Raw genomic sequence first — 14507 nt, 5'->3', positions numbered from 1 at the left:
GAGTTGCGAAGGTGATCCTGCGGGGAGCTATCAACTCACGCCGGGTCCTTTCGACCTCATGATGGGCTTCAACGATCTTGTCCTCCCAATGCTTTCGGAGTTCCTTGACCTTTGCCAGTCCTTCGTCCACCTCCTGCTCACGCTGGATGAAGTCTTCCACAAAAACTGCGGCGTGCTTCCTTTCCTCCAAGCATGGCGGCTGCGGTGTCTTTAAACTTTTTGGCCGTGGGCCAGCAGCTCCAGCTCTCTTAGCTTCTAATGCTTCTACGTCTTCGGGAGTGATGGGTTTGTTAAGAATATCCAAGCGATAAACCGCATCCATGCTTGCTTGTGCAACCATCTCTTCAGGCGACAGGAGGTCCTCCGAGGAAGAATCCTTGCGGGGTCGCTCCCGCGACATTGGAGATCCCTGATGGGATGGCTGGGGGTCGGATTGGGTGGCTGCCCCTTCTGATCCATGTTCTCCCAGCGCCGCTACCGCTTGCAAGTACCGCTTTGGCCGGGCGGAGTCAACTTCAGGCTGATCACCGTATCCATATTCCTTCACCTTGCGATCGAATTCTTCAGTGTCCATGGATTGGGTATCTCCGGAAATTGGGCTTAGGTTGCCCAAAATTGACTCTTCAACCGGAGTTCCGCTTTATCCGACAGCCTCTTGCTGATCCGGAGCAGCGTTGTTTTCCGGGGCCTCGACCTGCTCGGGACCAGCTCCGACTTCTTGAGGGGCGGTTCCGGCGGTATGGGCCAAGAAGTGCACGAAGTGAAACCTTTGCTTCTCTAACACCTGGGAGACCCAGGTGGATCTCCATTGGTCTTCCACCTTTACTTCCTGCTCAGGGGCGGATTGGGTGGGGTTTGAATTTTTCAGATCTAAGGCGGAATCTTCGCTAGGAAGTTCCAGCGTCTCAGATCGGATCTTTGCGACAGCGTCCCGCTCTGCGGCGGTCGCGTCAGCGTTACTTACCAGTGGGTTTCCGTCGGAATCGACGGTTTCCCGATGAAGATGTGTATGCGGCCAACCGGGACGATGGAGAGCTTGACGGGGTCGGTTTTAGCCGGAATCCAAGCACTCATCCGGAGGGACGATCGGCAGATTTCCGGCGTAAAGGACACGCCCCACGCCGATGGTGTCGTCGTAGCTTCCCATGGCGGAATCCTCCCGGTTCCGGCCTCCGCACGCCGCAGGCCCCACGGTGGGCGCCAACCGTCGCTGCCTAATCGACGGTACCTCGGAGGAGGGATCCTCACGAGGGGAGAAGAAGTAGGGGCCATAGGGCGGAGTGCACATGGGACGGTGGTACGCGATTTACCCAGCCTTCGGAACACCTGCATGATGACAGGGCCTACCGCTCGCTTATCTGGAATTATCTGGGCGCTTTCGCGTTGTTACAATGAGTTGTGGTTGTGCCTCTAGGGCTCCCAGGATCCGGCTTATAAAGGCGCACGGATCTAGGGTTTACATGGAGATTCCTAGCCGGAATACAAGTCACCTAACTACGGTACAAAGTCTTGCCGTGTACGCCAAGGATCCGCCTTCCTCCAAGTACGTGCTGGATCCGGATACTTCATGGGCCGTCACGGATCCGGCCTCCTTCGTAGGTCGGTAGAGATCCGGCTTCCTGTTCCTGGGCTGGACTTCATCTTTCAGGATCTACAGCAACTGGGCCGCCCGATGGGCCACATGCCTCACCACCAACTATGGGCCACCCGGGCTTGCTGGATCTAGGCCATGCCGTTGATATACCCATAAAGTATACCCACAACACTAAACGCTAGTAAATTGCTTAAGCAAGGAAGGGGTTCTTCTCATCTTCTGGCTTGGTCACCATGTTAGTGGTTACCGAAGCGTTGTTGATTTCACCAGGGGCCTGGACGATGGTTGCCAGTGTCTTGCTGTCTCCTATGTCTTCTGCGCCATCAGCTGCCGAAGCTTTTGCTGCCGAAGCTTTATCTGCAGAAGTTTGTGCTGCCGAAGCTTCAAGAGCAAAGTCAGCTGGCTTCTTTTTTGCTCCTCTGACGCGTTCTTCTTCCTTACTATCGCGTGACAACGACTTCGAAGGAAGGTCAGTAATTTCCTGCTTCAGTCCAAACTTTGCGGCAATCCTCTGAAAGTCGCGATCACAATTGTCCGAGCGTGAGAAACTTCCATAGACTGTGATATTTGTCCCGTTGCTCCCAGGCATTTTCAGCTTGAGGTATGCGTAGTGTGGTACAGCCATGAACTTGGCATAAGCTGGCCTCCCGAGTATAGCGTGATACTGTGATTCCCAGTTCACGACTTCGAACTCGATCTTCTCCTTCCTGAAGTTGTCGGGTTTGCCGAAGACGACGTTCAAGTAAACTTTCCCAAGAGAGTACGCCGGTGAAGTAGGGAGAATGTGTTGACGTTAGAAACCCACCGGCGGGCAGCGACGGGCAACACAGTAGAGCTGGGAACAACTAGGGCTGCGGCTGGCCCCAGTCCCTCAGAGCGACGGCCCGCAAAGCCTCCTGGTCACACGTCCGATGCTATCGCAAGGGCATGCCACCTGACCTATACCTGGTCAGGAAGGTGTTGGATGATGCCTCGCTTAGTTTCCTGCAGGGCACACACGTAAACATTAAATACGAGCCTCGATCGGCTCTCGGGTTATCCCGTGAATCGGCTCAAAGAGCCGATCCACCCATGATTCGAACAAGGTGTCCGAATATATGGTGGTCCTGCTTGATCAAGATAAAGCTAATGAGATCTACGACGATTTAGGGTTTTCACCGCATAATCGGATCATCCTACTCACGATTGGGCCTCGCGCTCGCGTACGGTGACCATAAGCCGATCCTAGATAGGGCCTAAAAACCAGCACGAGGTTGATCCCCGGAACATCCTGTCTAGGGCTAGCGAATTACACCCTACACGCCGCTGGATCCTCCAACCCTTTGTAGGGCCTAACTATTGTAGATATTAAACTAATCCTTGCAAAGCAAGGAGCAACCGTAACGGATCGGATCTACTAAACTATGATCAAGCGGGGTGCCGCCCCTACACCTAAGATAGGTGTAAGGGCGGCTAGATGTATAAGGGTTGCACTACGATAGCATATGATACGAAGAACAATGCTAACCCTAACACACCTAAGATAACTACGTTGCTCGCCATCAAAAAGGCTTCAGTACGAGCAACGCATGAACAACGAGATAGGCTTGTGCTGCCTATATCGCAAGATGCGATCTAGGCAGCATGGTGCTTACCGGAGAAACCCTCGAGACGAAGGAGTTGGCGATGCGCCGAGATTTGTTTGTGTTGAACGTTGGTTGTTGTTTATTCCATAAACCCTAGATACATATTTATAGTCCAGCGGACTTTCTAATTTAGGTGTGCACCTAACCGTGCACGGGTAAAACTTTAACTCCTAACCGACACGTAATCTAATATGGTACGTATACACGGGCAATTAGCCCAAACTTGGTACACAAGGCCGATTCACGTATTTCTTCCATGTATATATCTCCAAGTCCATCTTGATCGCGGCCCACCTCTGACTCGGTCAAATTATGGTGATAACACATGCCCCCCTGGTTTTGGAAATGACATTTCCAAAATCATTACGCTTTCTTTCGTCGGGTCATGTCGTGGCAGAGCAGAAACCGCCGCAGAATCCTTCATCATGATGCCTTGCCCGTTCCACTTCTCCACGTGGCCGCAAAATTTTCCTGTTGGGCATCATCTCCTCGGAACTCGCTGTGGCATTGAATCTCCCTCATATCCCCTTTTATTTAACCGTTCTAATCAGCTTGCTCCTCCTTCGTCCTCCTCGCATTAGCACCCAAAAACCCTCCTGTGCCACCATGTCTTCTTCCTCCTCTTCCTCCTCCGAGCTTTCCTACGGGTCCTCCTCCTCCCGCGAGACGCCGCCGGACATCCGCGCCCCAGAAGCATGGGACCCGGAAGACCACGCCTCCTCCATCTCGGTCCGAAGACGACCAGTCCCTGACCAGCGGGGATGAGGATCTTCAGTTCCTTGCCGACGGGGAACTGGAGTCGGAAAGCGAGGACGACCGGTTCCCCTGGGACGGCTGTCCCACCTCTGAAGAAGAGGAAGAGGAAGACGACGACGACGACTCCCTCGAGGGCTACCCGCCGGCGAAACGCCTCCGCATGTGGTGGGACGACGACAGCAGCGATGATGAAGACGGGGATGAAGCTCCCGTAGAGGGCTACGGGAGTAGCGACGAGGAGCCCATCGGCAGCAGTGCCGATGAGAGTTTCGAGGATGACGACGAGGGCAGCGAGGGCCCGTAGATTAGGATCTACTAGTATAGGCTTAGCAGTAGTAGATTGGTCAATAGACCCTTCTTTTGTTCTTTCTTCTTCGAGCAATCGGTTCTTCCTTTGTAAGAAATCCTGTTTATTAATGAAGAAGTTTCCCCAATTTGATTTTGCCGACTTCTTTTAAACCGATTCTCAATGAGCCGATGGCAACGCATCGGTCTCTCATAATCCGCCCTTCCTTTCTTCGACCACGGGGTGACTGCAATCTTGGCCAAACCTCAAAAAGTCGATGTCAGCGCATCAAGCCTTCACGAACTATCCTTTGTCCTTTCGAACAATGAATTTGAGTTCCGCCGGATCAATACCCTTGACGAAAATCGCGGCGCAGGACTAGCCGATGGCCACCCAATCGGCTTTCAAAAACAGAGCATCCACCAGGCCAGCTGCCCCCCGAGTCTCAGTCAAGTCGAAACAGAGGCGAGGGCATGCCATTCGGACAAATGGACCTGGGCTAGATCATGTCCGAGAGAACTATCATGCATAGCCAGCCGATTCCCAACAAGATCGACTCTCCCGAGCGAGAGAATCTTCGGGGTGAGCTGCCCCCGAGCTTCTTCAGTCCACTTCGTTGCCCTTGCAGGTCAGATCGGCTCCTTTCCTTTGGTGGATCTGATCCCACCCTTAACCTGATCTGCACACCCATGCTGCTCTTGGCATTGTTCTTGAAGAGAGGACCTGAGCCATTAAACCACTCCCTTGAGGAGTTCTTCCATTAGAGTCTCTCTTCGTGGCCCACTTCCTGCTCCATTGACCCTCTGATTATACCTCTTGAGTCGATGGTCATGCATCGGCTTTATATCCTTAAGTCGATGTCTGCTGCATCGGCTGTGCTTAAAAAAATTTGAATTTTTTTTTTTACGGCCGATTTATGTATCGGCCCCCATACTTCAATACTCATCTTGAAAGAATATCTTGGGCTGCTGGGCATTTGCAAGACACTCCTACTGCATATCCTCATGTTCTATCCACCTAGGTGCCCCCGAGCCGATTCTGTCAAGAGAATTGATGGTGTCGGCTCTTTAGGTATTCCACGTTGGATCAAATGTTGAACCCAAGCGGCATGGATGATGAGGATAATTTTGGCCGATTGCTGGAATCAGCCTCCACGTTGCTTGCTCGATGAAGGTTTTGTAATGTTCCTCCATAAATTTTTTGGGGCCGATCACAAGGATCAGCCTCGCCACACTTGCTCATTGGTTTGCTCCAGCTACATGGTTAGGCCAGTGGATAAAACCAGCCCAATCTCTGACTTTATCATGTTGGTGCGCTTGCTGTCGTCCACCTCGAGTGCATCATGTAATCGTGGAGCACTAAGCTTCGTCGGAAGGACGAGCACCATGTTTGTGCCAGCCGATGTATCATCATCGGCTTTCCTTTGCTTGGGGCACCACTCCATTTTCCGTGGACGACCCTCTTCATCCAGGGTTCGCTGAACTTTCGCAGCCAGATCAGGTCGTGCCTTCCTCAGCGTATGCAAGTATAACCTCTCGGCTTCCTCCAGGCCGCGCAATCGCTGAACCCTGCGCTTTTGGGAACGGCTGAGTCCATCAGGGCACCACCTTGGCCGGTGGTACCTGTCTTCTTCTTCTCCCTCGTCTTCTGAATCTTCCAGATCTTCCAACCGAGGGGACTCAGCGCGTTTGCTTTGTGGCGGGAGAGGCCCTAGGCGCTTGAACACGGACACATTGGCTGTCTCCTTCTTCTTCTGGTTGCATTCTGGGCAATTGCCGATTGTTGGCAATCGGCTCATTCCTGAATCCCAGCAGTGTCTGAAGAAGGGGCAGTCCCAGTGCCTATCCTCGTTGTCTTGCTCCCTCGACTTCTCCTTGGCGTGGCGCTCGTATCGCTCCTCGTTGTGATCATGCCGACGACGTCTCCTGTCGTCCCTAGCCAGACGATCTTCTTCATCATCGTCGTTGTATCGCCGGCGTTGGTCATACTGACTCACATACTTGTTGAGGAGGTGATCAGAGAGAGGTCGTTGATATCTTATGTTCTTCACTTCTCCCTCTGTGACGTAGCGCTTGCCGTCTTGGCGGGGCCGATCGCGTGGAGCGGCCTCCTCTGTGTCTTTGCTATGAGAGCAGCTGCCCTCATCTCCGTCCTTACCAGAGTGGTGTCCAGGTCCTACCATGTTGATATTGTATGAGAAATCTGGCTGGCACCCTCCATGGTAAGTGTACTCCACCATGTTAACGGCGGGAAAGGGGTGTGTGTCGACCTTCATGGCGTACTGGTTGAAAATTAACCGTCCATTTTCTATCGCCATTTGGATCTGCTGCCGCCACACCCTGCGGTCGTTGGTGGTGTGGGTGAACGTGTTATGCCACTTGCAGTATGGCTTTCCGTTCAGCTCTTGCACCGTGGGGATCTTGTGGCCTTCGTGTACCTTTATATGCTTCTCCTTGATTAAGAGATCAAAAATCTGCTCGGCTTTGGTCACGTCGAAGTCGAACCCTTTTGGAGGGCCTTGTGGCTTCACCCATTTGCAGGACACGGGGCCTGCCGCTCGAGTCCATTCAGCCACTGCTACCTCTCGATCTCCCGCAGCACCTTCATCCTCGTCTGCCTCAACCAGGGTCACCGCACGCTTGAATTTATCCTGGTAAACATCTGGGTGGCGCTGTTCATATGCTGACAGCTACGCACCATGTGCGCCAATGAAGGGTAGTCTCGCTTGGGAGGCCACGTCCTTGATCGATGATGAGAGACCCACCACCGCCAACTCGACTGCTTCTTTTTCACTTACGTGAACCGAATAGCATCGGTTCCTCACGGTCCTGAAGCGCTGGATGTATCTCGACACCTGTTTCCCGCGCTTCTGTCGTACTTGTGCTAGATCGGCAATGCCAGCCTCGGAAGCCTCTGAGTGATATTGCTCATGGAACTGCTCTTCCAATTGCTTCCAAGTCCGGATGGAGTCCGGTGGCAGCGACGTGTACCATCCGAAATCCGATCCTGTGAGGGACAGTGCGAAGAACCTCACACGCAGCTCGTCTGACGCTGAGATCGTGCCCAGCTGTGCCAAATATCGGCTCACATGCTCGATGGAGCTGGATCCATCTGATCCACTAAACTTTGTGAAGTCCGGGAGCCGATATTTGGGTGGTAGTGGGATCAATTCGTACTCGTTGGGGTACGGCTTGGTGTAGCCGAACGTCTTCCTTTTCGGCATCATGCCGAACTGATCTTTCAGAATCGTACAAATCTGATCCGCGGTGATGGCTGAAGGTGTCGAACCCTGAAGATTCGCCGGGGTGGCATACTTAACCAGCCATGCCTGCTTTTCCAGTTCTGAGCCAACTGCAGGAGCTGGGCTCTGGAGGTTTGTCGGAGTGGCGTACTTAGCTAGCCACGTTTGCTTCTCAAGATCTGCTCCCGACGTTCCTCCTGCTGTTCCAGAGGCCCCTGCTGTCGCAGCCTGGTTTGAGAGTGCCCAGGTGCTGCCGTCTGGTACATATGCGCACGCGTATCCGTGCGGGATCTCCTTGGGCGCCTCAGGTAGGAATTGGCAGTCACTAGGATCACCACCAATTTTGTAGACGACGTATGCCGATGAGTTCGGCACTTCCGGTGCTGCCCATGCGAACGGCAGCGGAGGATGGGACAGGAGTGGCATCTCTCCTTTGTAAGTCCCCGGAGCTGATCCCGACGGAGAATACCGATGGCTCATGATTTCCTGGACCACGCGCAGAGCGACACGCTCCAAAGTGTTCACCAGGCTCTCAGAGTGGCGGTGCAGCGAATGAGCCACCATGTAGTTGATCTCCTGACGCAGCGACCTGGTGCGTTCTTCTGACGGGGCGGACAGGTCCACTCCATCGAGTGCGCCTTCAGGTGAGAACCCCTACCACCTGACGCCATGGGAGCGGGTTCTGTGGAAAGAGCCGATGAGTTCGGCTTCGAGGACTGCCTTGATCTCATCATGTTTCTTCTTGAGCTCGTCAGGCAGATCCTCGTACTTGACCGGAGTGCTTTCCGCCATCTCGGATGTAGACGGCGATGTGGTGGATGTCGAAGGTTGTCCCACCGGGCGTGCCAGAATGTGTTAACGTCAGAAACCCACCGGCGGGCAGCGACGGGCAACACAGTAGAGCCGGGAACAACTAGGGCTGCGGCTGACCCCAGTCCCTCAGAGCGACGGCCCGCAAAGCCTCCTGGTCACACGTCCGATGCTATCGCAAGGGCATGCCACCTGACCTATACCTGGTCAGGAAGGTGTTGGATGATGCCTCGCTTAGTTTCTCGCAGGGCACACACGTAAACATTAAATACGAGCCTCGATCGGCTCTCGGGTTATCCTGTGAATCGGCTCAAAGAGCCGATCCACCCATGATTCGAACAAGGTGTCCGAATATATGGTGGTCCTGCTTGATCAAGATAAAGCTAATGAGATCTACGACGATTTAGGGTTTTCACCGCATAATCGGATCATCCTACTCACGATTGGGCCTCGCGCTCGCGTACGGTGACCATAAGCCGATCCTAGATAGGGCCTAAAAACCAACACGAGGTTGATCCCCGGAACATCCTGTCTAGGGCTAGCGAATTACACCCTACACGCCGCTGGATCCTCCAACCCTTTGTAGGGCCTAACTATTGCAGATATTAAACTAATCCTTGCAAAGCAAGGAGCAACCGTAACGGATCGGATCTACTAAACTATGATCAAGCGGGGTGCCGCCCTACACCTAAGATAGGTGTAAGGGCGGCTAGATGTATAAGGGTTGCACTACGACAGCATATGATACGAAGAACAATGCTAACCCTAACACACCTAAGATAACTACGTTGCTCGCCATCAAAAAGGCTTCAGTACGAGCAACGCATGAACAACGAGATAGGCTTGTGCTGCCTAGATCGCAAGATGCGATCTAGGCAGCATGGTGCTTACCGGAGAAACCCTCGAGACGAAGGAGTTGGCGATGCGCCGAGATTTGTTTGTGTTGAACGTTGGTTGTTGTTTATTCCATAAACCCTAGATACATATTTATAGTCCAGCGGACTTTCTAATTTAGGTGTGCACCTAACCGTGCACGGGTAAAACTTTAACTCCTAACCGACACGTAATCTAATATGGTACAGATACACGGGCAATTAGCCCAAACTTGGTACACAAGGCCGATTCACGTATTTCTTCCATGTATATATCTCCAAGTCCATCTTGATCGCGGCCCACCTCTGACTCGGTCAAATTATGGTGATAACACAATTCCATGGAAACAGGTGTCACAATCCTCTAGCATTCTCATGGTGATCCCCATACTTTTGATTGTGTCACGAATATCAGGTTTAGCCCGCTTCCACCATCTGTGAAAACTTTGCTCATCTTGAAGCCCCTGACTTGTGCCTCGACTACTAGGGCAGCGTGTCCTGGTTTTGGTATGGTCATCGGGTGATCTGCTCGGCTGAACGTAATGCTCTGAGACAACCACTCGACATACTCAGGGATGTTTGCCATGATACTTTCTGCCAGATTGATTTCTCGGGTAAGCTTCTTCATTTCTCTTCTGGAGACACCCGTTCTATGGATCATGATCATCTGCCCACGTGGTGGTGGAAACGCCTCGTTGGGTTGATGAGGTTGCGCCTGCTGGACCTGGTGCTGCGGTGGTGGTGGTGGTGGTGGTTGCTGCGGCTGCTGCTGCATGAGTTCCTGCATTTCAATGAACTGTCTACAATCTCTGAGCAGGTGGCTTGAATTTACTTTGTTATCCTTGGAGTCGGTGTACGAGTGCAGGTAGCAGGGAGCGTTTATCTGTTCGGCGTAGGGTAACTTGGGGGACCTCTGTGGTCGTGGCTTGTAGTTACCACGGTTTCCAGAGTTGTTCCGATTGCCGTCCTGCCGATCGTCTCGCTTGTCGTCATACCGATCATCCTGTCGATCAGAGTATCCTGCGGCTACTAGGTTACTGTCGTCATAACTGCGGTTTTTCCTCTTCCTATGGCGATCCCTTCGTCCACCCGAGTCGTGCTTCGGCTGGTCGTCGTCTTCGTCGTCACTGCGCTGTCGCGGCTTTCGCACGTTGTCCTCGCCATCAGCCCAGCTGTTGGCGATTTCCATTAACTTGGTTATGGTTTTTGGCCTTTTGCGTCCGAGTTCTTCTATGTAGATTTCACGTCGGATGCCATCGCTGAAGGCGTCAATTGCTCTGTCGACTAATACATCTTCGGCAGCGTTTAGGAGCTTGGTGAATCTCCCAATGTATGAGCGCATCGATTCCTTCTGCTTTTGCCGGCAATGCCGTAACTCTTCAATCCCGACGGGCCTTTTGTACGTTGCTTGGAAATTGGCAACGAAAGCATCTACTAGGTCGTCCCATGATTTGATGGAACCCTTCGGCAGACCCCTTAACCAGGCTCGCGCTGAATCCTTTAGGTAAAGCTGCAAGCACTGCATTGCTGCTATCTGGTTCCCCTTATGCAGAATCACAGTCTGCAGATAGTCGTCTATCCAGGACCTTGGCTCCTGCTGTCCATCGTATTTGGCAGCGTCAGTAGGGGTGGGTTTGAACTTTCTGGGTGGCACCGCCTCACGGATTTTGTAGCTTAAACAATCGGCTCCCCTGAGCTCGCCGTCGTTCTCCTGACTCTCATCCGAAGAATCACTGTCATACTCCTCCCTAGCGGCGCGTCGTCGCCTTGCTTTGTCAATCCTGCTCTGGGTGATTTCATCCCGAGCATCTCTCGCATGATGCTTTGAGCCACTAACCTGCAACGTGGTCTTTTCCTTTCGCGGAACTAGATTATCTCCCAATATCGCGAGACTTTCTAGGGCACCTCGGTGGGCTTGAGCCATGGAACCTTCAGGGCGCTGATTGATGAGGTATGCAGCGAGGTTGGCGGTTGCTCCCGTGACGGTTTTTGGCCGTGGCATGCCCGCTGTGTCCGTGGTCATAAAGGACTTGGTCAGATTCGACGTTATTTCTCTAGCGTCATCTTCTGAAAGCCTGGATAGTCTTGATCGGTGCTTGCCTGCCCCCTGAGTACTTCGAGAGGCGCTTCCTTGCGAGCCTCTTTGTCGTTCGCTGGATCGGTCTGCCGCAGATAGGCATCTCTCGAGGGTGGCTTGTTCTTTGGATAGTCGTTCCCGGTTTTTCTCCAATATGGAGCGGTAAGCGTTGAGGGTGCCAACCGTGGTTCCTGCCGGGAGCGGCGTGTTGTTAAGCACGGCTGCCTTGGCTGCTGCCCACTCCTCCTCTGCGATGGTGTGGTCGTCGTTGTTGTTGCTGGCGCTGTTCTCAAAACTAGCTCGCCTGCTGGAACGGGGGGTGCGATCTCCGTCTCCCCTGTTAGCAACATAAACTTGGTGGTGCGCCGCTCCTCGGGTGACACCTTGGACGATGTTGTCGACACTGTCCTCTCCCGATGAATACTGGGCATTGCAGATGAACGGTGTGTCGCTCGATCCCAGCCCGTGCCTGGTGTCGTAGTTCAAGCAGTAGTACGAGGTTAACTCCGAAGATGCGGGATTGTCGGATCCAACCGACATGGAAGACGCTGAACGGGGAGTCGAGGGCGCGGGCGAACTCGTCGAGCCTGTCATACCAGCCGAAAGGTCGAGTGATGAGGACACGCTTAGACTCGTCGACCTGGAAGTGGGCGATTCCAGCAGCCGAAGGATTCCTTCTGAGTTGACGTTGTAGTGGACGCTCCCGAAGGTCATCTCCATGTTGCCTTGCAGATCGGAGAAGGTCGAGCGAGACGAGTCGCTGTGTGGGGTGAATTCATAGGAGCCGAGCGAATCGGGCTTCCCGGTTTTGGCGATGATGGTGTTGATGAAGTCGGCGATGACATGACGGGCTCCGCCGATGTCCGATCTTGTGCCGACAGGGTTCCCACAGACGGCGCCAATTGTCGAGGGTACTCCTCGGCAATGCCCTCCGATTGGGGCTTAGGGTTGACGGAATCCTGCAAGCTGACACGAGACATCGGTTCACAGACAAGCGGGGAGAGCGATTTACCCAGGTTCGGGGCCCTCGATGAGGTAAAACCCTTACGTCCTGCCTGTTTGTTCTTGATTATGAAGATATTGGGTTACAATGGGGTGCCGAATAGTTTGGCAGAGATCTCGTCGAGATGCTAAGTGCTGCTGCGACCTAGCTCCAGACTTTTTGGTGGCTAAGATTGCTAAGATTGATTCTGTCCCTCGGCAGCCCCTCTCCTGGCCTTTATATAGGAGGCCAGGTCTCAAGAGTTCTAACCGAGTACGACTAGGTTTACAGTAGTTTTAAATCTAATCTTTCCTTGTTCGGCCGCTTCTTTGTCTTGCCCGTCAAGGAATCTTCTGGTGCGCCATCCAAGTGGCCCGTCTTGCCTCCAAGTGCCTTCATGGGCCTCCAACTAAACAATACGGGATATGGCAATGTCGGTTACCCGAAAGGTAATGCCCACGTCATCTATGGTAGTTCTTCATTAATAGGTGCAAAGTACATGATGCAAGAGCTTAAACATGATCTATTGAGCAAAACAATTGCCAAGTATCGAATTATTTTACACCATATATCAATTACCACATGAAGCATTTCCTGTTTCCAACCAAATAGCAATAAATGCAGCAGCTTTTAACTTTCGCCATGAACATTAAAAGTAAAACTAAGAACACAAGTGTTCAAATGAAAAAGCGGAGCGTGTCTCTCTCCCACATAAGCATGAATTTATTAAGAGAATGAAAATAACAAAATGAAAATAAAAGCACACATACGCTCCAAGTAAAGTACATAAGATGTGACGGAATAAAAATATAGTTTCACTAGAGGTGACCTGATAAGTTGTCGATGAAGAAGGGGATGCCTTGGGCATCCCCAAGCTTAGATGCTTGAGTCTTCTTGAAATATGCAGGGATGAACCATGGGGGCATCCCCAAGCTTAGACTTTTCACTCTTCATGATCATATTGTATCATCCCCCTCTCTTGACCCTTGAAAACTTCCTCCACACCAAACTCAAAACAAACTCATTAGAGGGTTAGTGCATAATAAAAAATTCACATATTCAGAGGTGACATAATCATTCTTAACACTTCTGGACATTGCAAAAAACTACTAAAAGTTAATGGAACAAAGAAATCCATTAAACATAGCAAAACAGGCAATGCGAAATAAAAGGCAGAATCTGTCAAAACAGAACAGTCCGTAAAGAAAAAAATTTCTGGGGCACTTAACTTGCTCAGATGAAAAATCTCAAATTGAATGAAAGTTGCGTACATATCTGAGGATCACGCACGTAAATTGGCAGATTTTTCTGAGTTACCTACAGACGGGGTACTCAATTTCGTGACAGCAAGAAACTGTTTCTGTGCAGTAATCCAAATCTAGTATCAAATTTACTATCAAAGACTTTACTTGGCACAACAATGCAATAAAATAAAGATAAGGAGAGGTTGCTACAGTAGTAACAACTTCCAAGACACAACAAAACAGTAGCAAAATAAAAACATGGGTTATCTCCCAAGAAGTGCTTTCTTTATAGCCATTAAGATGGGCTCGGCAATTTTAATGATGCACTCGCAAGAAATAAGAGTTAAAGCAAAAGAGAGCATCAAAAGCAAGTTCAAAACTCATTTAAGTCTAACCCACTTCCTATGAAAAGGAATCTTGTACACAAATAAATTCATGAGGAGCAAAGTGACAAGCATAGGAAGATAAAACACGAGTAACTTCAAGATTCTCAACATAAAGAGGGAAAACTTAATATTATTAAGATGCATATAGCCATGTTTCCCTCTCTCATAATAACTTTCAGTGGCATCATGAACAAACTCAACAATATAACTATCACATAAAGCATACTTATTCACATGCATAAAAGTATCATTACTCTCCACATAAGCATAATCAATTTTATTAATTGTAGTGGGAGCAAATTCAACAAAGTAGCTATCATTATTATTCACATCACCATAATCATCATATATAGGAGGCATATTGTAATCATCATAAATTGCATGCATGGTATAATCATAATAAACTTTATCCTCCATAGTAGGTGGCACCAAAATACCACTATCATTATAATCATCATAAATGGGAGGCAAAGTATCATCAAAGAAAATTTTCTCCTCCATGCTTGGGGGACTAAAAATATCACAACCAGCTTCCCCAAGCTTAAATTCTTCCATAGCATTAGCAATAATAGTGTTCAAAGAGTTCATGCTAATAACATTGCTATTTTGCAAACAAAGTTCCATGGGTTTTTTA

Source organism: Lolium rigidum, chromosome 1 (assembly GCF_022539505.1).
Source record: "Lolium rigidum isolate FL_2022 chromosome 1, APGP_CSIRO_Lrig_0.1, whole genome shotgun sequence".
Taxonomy (NCBI): Eukaryota; Viridiplantae; Streptophyta; class Magnoliopsida; order Poales; family Poaceae; genus Lolium; species Lolium rigidum.
Note: the sequence above shows the minus strand (reverse complement) of the source record.